We start from the raw sequence: 10,714 nt of genomic DNA on the forward strand, positions 1-10,714 counted from the left end.
CCCCCTATATAATAGCAAAGGCACACTGACAGGTCCTCTTTATGGAGATATTAGGGGTCTCTAGGACCCCTAATATCACCTATGGACCCCAAAAGAAGCTGATGAAGCAGAGATCTGCTTTATCAGCTTCTTCTCTCTGGCAATAGCAGCCAGATGACTGACAGGTGAATGCGGAAGTGATGTAATACACATCACTTCTGCATTCACAGCCCGGACGGGGATCAGCAAGGAGCTGAGCTCCCGTCCTCCTCCTCCTGACGCCCTCGGAGCCGGTCCCGGGATCCAAGATGGGGCTATGGACCCGCTGATCGCCTATATGTGAAACACCCGGTACCGGGTGTTCGCATTGGACGGGTCTTTTCTGCCCGTGCGTGCCCGCTAGGGGGCGCGCGCGAGCAGAAAAAATTTGCCGTCTGGAGACGGCAACCCGCAGATGCTGCAGTGCCGTCCGTCCGTTTTTTTACTACGGGCGGACGGCAAGAGGTTAACCGATTAATCGAACTTAATAATCGGCTAACTAATCGATTTTGAAAATAATCATTAGCTGCAGCTCTACATTACAGTATTGGTTTATGTTAAAAAAAATCTGAGGGTTTAATGTCACTTTAACACCTTTACAAAGAATGTAGGCAATAAGAAAACTTGTATTAATCCTTGCAGTGAGGCTACCCCCTCACTGCAAGGGTTAGCTGCTCATGTGTGTCTAGGTGCTAAAATAATAAAATATCTAGTCACCCAAAGTTCGGAGCTCACCAGCTGTCACAGCGCTCCGTCCAGCTTGTTTCCTCCTTCGCAGCTCTTTGGAAATGTTCTTTAGCATTTCCACATTTATAGACATTGATGATTTACTGGACCTTAGACCCGCTGCAGGGGAGGGGGGGAAGAGGCATTCCAGGGAGCAGTCTAGGAAAAAGCTGGCTTGGAGCTTTGGGTGGGTCATTCTTTGCGTTTTTTGAACCTAGACACAAACGAGCAGTTAACCCTTGCAGTGCGGGGGTAGCCCTACTGCAACGGTTAATTTAAGGACTGGTGAGTTGCAATCTATTACATTTTTGTGCTTGGGTTTAGTTATGCTTTAAAACCTCCAGCCAAGAAAGAACATGGCACAGGAAATGTGTCCAAAAGGTAAAAACATATCTACAAATGTAAATGCTGAATAGGACACATCTGCCACTGAATTCAGTTTTTATTTCAGTGTTCCGGGATTTATCGTTTCACTGCAGAAAACTGAATTTTGATCTATTGGAAAAAACACATGGCCAAGCTTACTTAAACCTACAAGAATGTTTTCATATTTTCCTGTAATTGTTGCTCCATGGTGGCTTTACATTCAAAGTTAGTTTTTAAATACTAAGTTACAATATATTGCAGCTCTGTAGTAAAATAAAAAGGTTTCTTGACATATGGGACAGTACTGAAAAGGAAAACATTGCTATGTTATATTGAACACTTAGAAATGCTAAAGGGTATCTGTGGTCAAACGCTACAAATAAATAGGTATTTCTATATTGACTTTCCATAAGTTCTATCCCACACCTAATAACAATATTGATCTAGAAGTTTGTAAACTTACTTACGGAAGATGCCCATAAGATGTGCTAGCTCAATGCACTGACAGCATTTCACTCAGCCCTGTAAATATTCACTGCTTTGCGTCACAACTTTCACAGAGCCTGCCTTCTGAAATCCAACTCAACATCTGAACACTAACATTATCATTGCTTGCTGGATGCAATGCATGATGAGATTTGCAATCTTGAGAAATCAATATTGCATCACAAAGAGATACAAAGCCCACTGGGAATCCAGGAAGTTGATGAGAGTGAGGCGCAGACAGCATTCGCTACATAAAAAAGGGATTTCTATCACGAAAGCTTTGATTGCTATATTTTTTGTTCCTATTACAATGCTGATGTTATAACAGGATAGTATATGGTGTAGGGCTGCGCCTAACAATTATTTTCATAATCGATTAGTTAGCCAATGATTAACTTTGATTGATTAAAATAAAATACACATATGCAGCATTACAGACACAAAGTTTACTTGAGGATAAAGCGGTATGCACATTTTTTGAAATCGCACTGCACTGAATGCAGGGCATTGCAGTACCGCTCGTTACAGTGCGGCGATCACACTGTGGGTGGGAGGTGTATTTGGGATCCACTGAAACGAATGGCATCGCAACGCACCTCCTGCAGCAAAATTTGTCAGGCCGAAACTGAAAATGAATCTTCCCATCATTTAAATGTATATTTTTTACTAATTGTATATATTATACATTGTAATTAGTTTCATGGATTTAAAATAATGTGAATTGTAAAACTTTAAACCACTATGATAAAATAACCAAACTTTTTTTTAAATATCACAAAAACATAGTTTTAAATTTGTTTGCATTTTTAATTTTTAGTTAAACTTTTTAAATTTTTTAGTCTTTTTAATTTTAGTTTAACTTTATTTTTTTTAACTTTTTTTTTGTTTTACTTTATTGCTGGGAGCAATATTGGATATTTCAAATTGCAATAGCCAATAGCAGGCTGGCTATTGCACCCGCCCACTGCCAATCAGCAGAGGAGGGACCTGAAGGAGAAAGTTCAGCAGAGGCACGGGGGCAGAGCAGAGGAGGCACGAGAGGGGGGCAGTGGGGGAATGCAGTCACGGCGGTCTCTCCTCCCCGCTAATAATAGCTATTCCTAAGAGGAAAGCCTATACTCCAGCATTAAGATTCTCACAAATAGCAGCGGGAGGAGGGATGTTTACGGTGCACCCACTGCAGACGGCACCAATGTAAGCATGGAACATCACCTTGCCAGCTTTGAGCAGACAAAGTAGAATTAAACCTTTTTTTTTTGTATATATCTACTGCTAGCAAGCAGTAGACATATGCAAAAACTAGAGGTGCACCGAAATAAAAATTTCAAAACCAAAACGAAACCGAAATGAAAAAAATGTCCGGCCGAAACTAAAAATGTTTTATATTCTAACTTTTTCAAATTTTTAAAAATATTTTTACTTTACTTTTAGGGGCTTCGGGGAAATATTGGGGATCTAAACAGACCCCGGATATTTTCCTTTTAAAATAGAAAAAGGGATTGAGGTCACAGAGTCCTCAATCTCTTCTTCTGCATCCCCTGTTATCAATGAACAGGAATCCTCTATACTGAGTGTTCCTGTTCATTCATAACTTGTGGACAGAGTATGTTTACTATAACCACAATCATGAATGAACAGGAAGGGATGTATATCACTCCCATTCATTCATAACTGAGGATATAGTAACCATACTATGTCCTCAATGATGTACAAACACTCAGCGATCACTGAGTGATTTTCACTCGCCTCATAATCTGAGCCAACCTGTGACAATGAAACTGTCACAGGTCGGCTCAGTAGATCGGGAAGTGAGAGAACACATAGCGGCGTTCGCTCACTTCTCGATCCTGTCACTGCAGAGGTGCCGGATTCCCCCCTCCCCTATCCAATCCTCCACCGCTGACTGTGGGAACGGACGGGGGAGGGGGCGGGTACAGCTGGCTCTGCCTCTAGTTCTCCTTTAAAGTAGAACTATTCGGTTAAGGCTTTTCCCCATAGTTCTCCTTAAGGTAACGGGAGGACACAAAGTAGTGTCTTCCCATCACCCTAAGCTGTAGCTCGCAGTATACTGAGACACCGCAGCTGAAGCGGATCCCGACAATTGTGCCGGGATCATTCACACTTGCGTTTTTATGCAGAGATCTGTCTGCAAAATCTGTCAGGTTAGATACTTTTTTTTTGCTTCTAGGTCACATATGTCAATTTACAAGATCTGCGGGTCAGAAACAGCCCGCCATAAGACTTTCTAAGACCCGCCAGTCCTTAGCAGGGTTTAATGTTCTTTTTTTTACTAACTGGCGCTTAGAGCGGCAATTCAGCCGGCAGTCCTCCGAGAACCCTGAACCTCCATGTTACTCCTCAGCACCTGGGCTGCAAGTCTCTTCTTGCCTGCATGTTTCTCCTTGCCTATGGTCTTAGTAGATTCTGGCAAGTCCTGCTTTGTTTACCCCAGTCTGACTGTGTGCAAGGGCACTACAAGTGTCAGCAGTCCCTGTCCATTTCATGTGCCCTCAAACACAGGATTGTTAAATAATAGACAGGGACTCCTGACACTTGTAGTGCCCTCACACACAGGACACCAGGACTGTCATATAATGATTAGTGTGCCTGAGCTTTGTACAGCAGCAGGGTCATTTTTAAGTGATATTAAAGTCCGGCCACTGATTTTATTCACAACCCTCGGCATGACCCTTAGTAAGTTTGGATTTGACTCCCCTGTTCTAGATGCTTAAAATGACATGCGTTTACAGACATATGCATTTAGATGCATCTGTCCTTTGTCCATTGAAGTAGCAAAGGAGATTTCAGAAAATAAACACGTCTTGCGTTTAGAAGCTCAAATAAAATCCTCGACGCACCTGACTTCTATTTTTTTCTGAACGCAGCTAAACAGATTTCAGATAAAAGCATCTAAATGCAAGGTGTCAATAGGTGTCATTGGAAATCATTCGATGCATATATATGTGTTTAGAAATCCATTTACAATGCATATCAACGCATCTAAACTCACCTAATGTGAATCTTAAAGCTAAACACTTTTGTGACTGGTCTTTATCACAGGAAGCTCCTGCACAGAAGCAAAGCTTCACACTGGATTACTGCACAGACCTGGAAGAAATACATAAAGCTCACCAAGATTCAAGACCAACACACAGGACTCCTGTATTTAGAGAATGTTTGCTTATCCTGAGGCTGACTACATAGCTTTCATCTTTACAAATTCTAATTGCTGCTGAATTCTTCCTCAGGGTACAGCCTGGGTTTAAATAAGCAGTGCAAGCAGCAAAGTACTAGGTACAAAGTCTATAGCAAACAGTCACAACCAACAAAGTCATTTATTGCACCCTGTGAAACCAACTGAACCAGTGCAGGACGGGATGGTTCTGTGCTGCCTTTAGCAGATCACACTTGCTACTTGAAAACATGTTTCCTTCATTTTGGATGGAGTGGGGAGGGATTAGAACTAGGGCTGCAACCAACTAATCAATAATGAGAATAGTTCTCAACTATTCTCATTATAGATTAGTTGGTTGTATCCCCTCGCTCTCTCCTCCACGCTGGGTGCTGGGTGGTGTATTTACATTCAGTTGTCGTCTGCGGAATCTTGCCAGTGGCAGCTGTCATTCCTTGACTGAAGCTATTCAAGCGCTATTTGATTACAATACCATTATTAAAAAAATATATATTTTAATAGGTGGGAAAAAAGTAATTTTCGGTTTCAGCCAGACAAAGTGTGCTGCGGGACGTGCCCTAATTAGAACCCCTGTCAGGTTTTTATTGCTATCTGGGACACAGAGAGATTCACCTTCACTTCCCATCCTGCAGACAACATTTTACCAGACAGGGAGCGAGAGGAACTCCCCAACAGCAACACAGACAGAAAGAAAAATGCATTTCAATAGTAGAGTAAGGGAAGGCTGGAAGCTCGGTCTTGATTTATTTGTCTGTGTTTGCTGCAGATTTTTCCCATTCCTCTTTGGTAAAACGGTAGTTAGCAGCGAAGGAAGTGTAAATCTATGTAATGGCCAGAGCCCTGGATAGCAGTTACAATGTTACAGGAGTGCTAACCTTTCTGCCACTTCATCCAAAACTAGAAAAGAAAAACAAAACGTTGGCTTGACATACGGCTTGTTCACACTAGGACACTGAGTTTCAACAGGAGGAAACGGGGAGGGGGGGTACTAGATGAGGCACTGCCACACCTGCCTCCCCTGACCGCACATCCCTGGTATATGTTATATACCCAATATATAAAATGAGTAATCACCCCCTCTATTCAAACGCTGTGGTCTCAGATGTTGACCTACATGAATTATATCTCCCACAGAAGCAGGGATCCACATCCCGCTCTATGTCTTTTACATGTTACGGACCCCAACATGACTCCACACCTCCACCCCCCCGTGGGAACATTTTTGTCTACTGGCGACCAAAAGGGCTATCTTGAAAAATTGGCTTAATACAAACATCCCATCACTATCAGATATACGTGACATTCTCTTTCGACTTATGCTATTTAAAAAATTAGACACCAAGTTCAACCAGATACGCACAGAAATGTTTTTTGCCACCTGGTCTGCATATCTAGTCTCCGAGTTGTCCCAAGATCAACTCAAGGATATCATGACTGCTTTCCAACACACTCACTGGTACCTCACGGCCAAATTGGATGGCTCCCTTGGACCTCTTGACGTTTTGTGAGACCAAGCATCTAATACACAAAAAGAGCCACAAGTACTTAGCGCACCTTTTGATACGATTGACCACCTTCAACGTACAAGTTCACAAGCTATGCCAACGTCTATCCTTTGACATTGCACAACATGTCCTTAGTCCATCTCTATGTCCCCCTTCGAATAACATCGAATCCGGCCTTCAGTATCCCTATGGGATTATATCCATGATCACACATCCCCTTTTTCTTCTTTCGCCTCTATGCTCTCTTGCTGCTACTACCTATGCCTTCTCTCACTCTTACTTGCCTCCCCTTCCTATAATGTCTATTACCGAATATAATGTATCTTAGGAGCGATTGCTGCATCACATGATGTGTTTTACTCATGCATATATGCCGGATCTACTGTCATCCCCGGATCTGTAATGTCAATGGGCTTTGTATTAGTTATTGATGGCATCCCCTCAATGCATTATGTCGTGTATGCGGTTGCTATTTATCATTTGTTAACTGCACCAATATCGGTTGTGAAAAACTTTAATAAAGATTTATATGCTTAAAAAAAAAAAGAACTAAACCCACCCAAAGCAGACAGATGTCACATAGGAAGGGAGACGCCTGTCAGTCCTCCAAACATAAAAACCAATGCATTGCAATGTCCATAGTTCAGCAAGCGCAGTGGCTGTGCAGTACGAAGCCACGCGTCACACAAAATAGTCCAAGCACAATTTTATGGGTGAATTCCACACGTTCCGGCTATAGTAATAGTCACAACACATGGAATCCGCGTGCATGTTACTGTTTGCACGGTTTCATTCATTGTGTGAATGGAGCCTTAATGAAGAGTACCTCCTAGACATTCCCATCCTTTCTTAAGCTTCTCCTAATTCTGCAGACTCTAGGCTGGGATCTGGTTATGATTGATCCCTTCATCTGATCTCCCTGGGCCATGCACTGTCATTAAGAGGTAGGTCTCATTCCCACCACTCATCTTTATGTTACATAACAGAAACTACAGCAGCAGGAGTGAGACTCACACTACTGCACAGATCACAAGGCCAATATGTCATTTCACCCACCAGGGTCCACCCAGTGCTTGGGGATCTCAGTCATGAAATGTCTGACCTTATATACAAAAGAGGCGATTTTATTAGCCTGCTGGTGTATAGAAACAGCACCCCCTTCCTTTCTCAGTCTGGGACAGGACTACACAACAGCAGCACGCACTATACATTTATTGGGTTGCCGTGAGAAGCAATTGGCTGGGTGGCTTTGTGACACCTTGAGTGCAGCCCCTCCATCACCTAATGAGAAGAAGGGGCTTACCTCTGCCTCGCCTACCTTACAGCGGTGCCCAGACCGAACAGCATGCTGGGCTGCCCCGGCCCGGCGCCAGATAGTAAGCCCCCCTCAGCACCGGAGCATAGGCAGATGCACGACTCCTGGACTGGGACAAGACGGCGGATGTCGTCACGGTCATGTGACCGAGCCCATGCGCGCATCACTGGGGTCATGTGACCGCCCGATGTAGCGGTTATGGAGTGGGCTGCGGTGGAGGTTATACTGATGATGATGCGTAGAGTAAAGCAGAGGGGTCGGAATGGCTACGTGATGACTTTCCTCCATGTATTTCGTTAGTGGAGAACGCCCAGGGAATTCATATGTGGCATTCTCTACCATGAGCCTGTTCTTAACCAGTGTTTGTGATATAAAACATATGGAAACAAATTCTGACGTAAGGCTGGCTGCGGAAGAGGTGTACCTGAGTGAGGGAATTCTGAGTGATAAGTTTACATGTACATTACTTTTACTGTTAAGGCAGATCATCTTTATTTTATATAGAACAGAGAAGGGTTGAAAGTAGGGGAAAGCTTTGGTTCTGGATCTATGAGTTCAACCCAAATCTAAGCTGTTCACAGTTTGCCAAATGGGTAAACAATTTGGCCAGCTTGCCCATCCCCTGAACCTCTGTCTGTGTCCTAGCAACCAGTGATGCTGTGCAGCTTGCATAACCTCATTGGTTGATGGCCAAGTTCCCCAGCATCATTGGTTGCTAGGACACAAGCCTATGACAACATGCAGCTGCCAGTGTCTTAGCAACTGGTGATGTTACTAAGCTACTATTTTAAAACTTTTTATGGTTAGGGTTACATATACCATAGTTGTCGATGCTGTTTGCACGGCACTAGTGCCCCTATCCTTGGTTCTCAACTGTTGGGTTGTGACCCAAAAGTGGGTTTGCGACCCTTTGCTCAGTGGGTCGCTGCATGCCTTTACTTAAAGGTGAACTATGGGGTTAGGGCTTTTCCCCATAGTTCTCCTTAGGGTAACGGGAGGACACAAACTAGCGTCCTCCCGTCACCCTAGGCTCAGTATACCGCGAGCTACAGCTCACGGTATACTGAGACGCCGCAGCCGGAACAAATCCCAACAATTCTGTCTGGATCTACCCAGCTGCGTGAGTGACAGCTGGCTCTGCCTATCTAGAGGCAGAGCCAGCTGTACCCGTCCGTTCCGCCAGTCAGCGCTGGATGATCGGACAGGGGAGGGGGGAATCCCTGCAGGGAGCCGTGAGTGACAGTTACGGCTCTGCACGGATAGATCGAGAAGTGAGCGAGCGCCGGTATGTGTTCGCTCACTTCCCGATCTACTGAGCCGACCTGTGACAGTTTCATTGTCACAGGTCGGCTCAGATTATGAGGCTGAGTGAAAATCACTCGCCTCATAGTTCTCCTTTAATGACCAAGGACAAATGTGTGTCCTGAGGTTACACAGGTTGAGAACCACTGCCCTAGATGGTGTTGACGAGTGTAGGAAATTCCTATACTTGTCAGCGCCATCTAGGGGTGCTAGATTGTAAGCCCTCACGGGCAGGGCCCTCCTTACCATCTTGGCCTGACTTGTATTGTAACTGTAATGTCTTCCTTATATTGTAAAGCGCTACACAAACTGTTGGCGCTATATAAATCCTGTATACTAATAATAATAGTGTCATGCGAACGGCATCCACCTACCAATACATTTGTACTTTATTGTATATAATTCCCCAGTTGTTCTCTTCTTCCAGCAAAAATCATAATTTAACCCTTTCACTGCCAATGTGGTTTTTACACACATGTTACAATGCACATTTTAGGCCTGCAAATTACTTTAAAACCCCAAGAGTTATATATCTCCTGAAAAGCACATACCCAGTAGAATAAAATAGCTGTAGTTTATCAGATTTTTACATTGCATGATATTAGCGCAACTCTTTTTTAATCCCAAAATTTCAGTACAAATTAGGGATACACCACTATATTGGCCGAAAATTGCACTTTTGGCAAACTGGCCACTTTTGGCCGATATAGCGGTGCATCCATTCTTTCTCTCCTACCCACTGGGCGCTGCTCTGTGTCCCAGCCGGGAGGAGAGAAACTGCCGCAGGCGGCCGAGCGATGCGGGAGGAGAGCGCTGTAAGCGGCCAGCATCTCCTCCTCGCACCGCTCAGCCTCCTGTAACAGATCAGGAGAGCAGTGTGGGCGGAGACAGCTTGCAGTGCTGTAACAGAAGGCTGAGCTCTGCTGGCTTAGCCTCCTATGACAGCGTGTCAGGAAGAAGAGCGAGGTGCAAACACTCAGCGATTAGTGATCGCTGAGTGTTTGTAAATAATTGAGGACATAGTATGGTTTCTATATCCTAAATTATGAATGAATGGGAAGTGATCTACATCACCTCCTGTTCATTCATGATTGTGGATATAGTATACACACATGGGGGGGATTTATCAAAACTGGAGCAAACAGAATCTGGAGCAATTGCCCATGGTAACCAATCAGCTTCTCTCTTCAGTTTGTTCAGTTAAGATTTGAAAATGAAAGAGAGTTGCTGATTGGTTGCCATGCACATCTGCTCCAGATTTTGTCTGCTTGAGTTTTGATTAATTTCCCTCACAATGTTCTTAAGTTATGAATGAACAGGAACACTCAGTATAGAGAATTCCTGTTAATTGATAACGGGATACAGAAAAAGAGATTGAGGACTCTGTGACCTCAATCTCTTTTTCTATTTTAAAAGGGAAATATCAGGGGTCTGTTTATACCCCTAATATTTCCCCAAAGCCCCTAAAAGTAAAAAATACAAATATTTAATAAAAATAAAATACAAAAAGTTAAAAATGTTATAAAAAATAAATCAAAATAAAAAATTTGAAAAAGTTAGAATAAAAAAATATATATATATATTTATTTTAATTATAAGACTGAAGATATTTTATGCCTGCAAACTAATTCCTACTTGCTCCATTTCTATCTTGGTGCTGGATCCCTTTAATATAATCCTTAACAAAAATGAGCTTAGTCCACACCTAACAGATTGATTTTTCCATAGCTCTTCTATCTTCTCAGTGATGTGTTATGTCCCATTTTCACCCTGTTCCAAGCCTTCACCTTGTCACTGACATGT

At 43.3% G+C, this 10,714-nt stretch overlaps 1 protein-coding gene across 1 annotated transcript in view; it reads right to left on the minus strand.

Annotated features, from left to right (window-relative positions):
• The window catches only part of CHST10 (carbohydrate sulfotransferase 10), a 42,480-nt gene extending 34,750 nt beyond the window's left edge, over positions 1 to 7,730 (minus strand). Inside the window, exon 1 of the mRNA XM_018554127.1 lies at positions 7,613 to 7,730. The gene's annotated coding sequence lies outside the window, so the exon portion shown is untranslated. The remainder of the gene's footprint in view (positions 1 to 7,612) is intronic.
• Between the last annotated feature and the right edge of the window lie 2,984 nt (positions 7,731 to 10,714).

The sequence above is a fragment of the Nanorana parkeri genome, unplaced genomic scaffold (assembly GCF_000935625.1).
Source record: "Nanorana parkeri isolate BGI_ZX_2015 unplaced genomic scaffold, ASM93562v1 scaffold143, whole genome shotgun sequence".
Taxonomy (NCBI): domain Eukaryota; kingdom Metazoa; phylum Chordata; class Amphibia; order Anura; family Dicroglossidae; genus Nanorana; species Nanorana parkeri.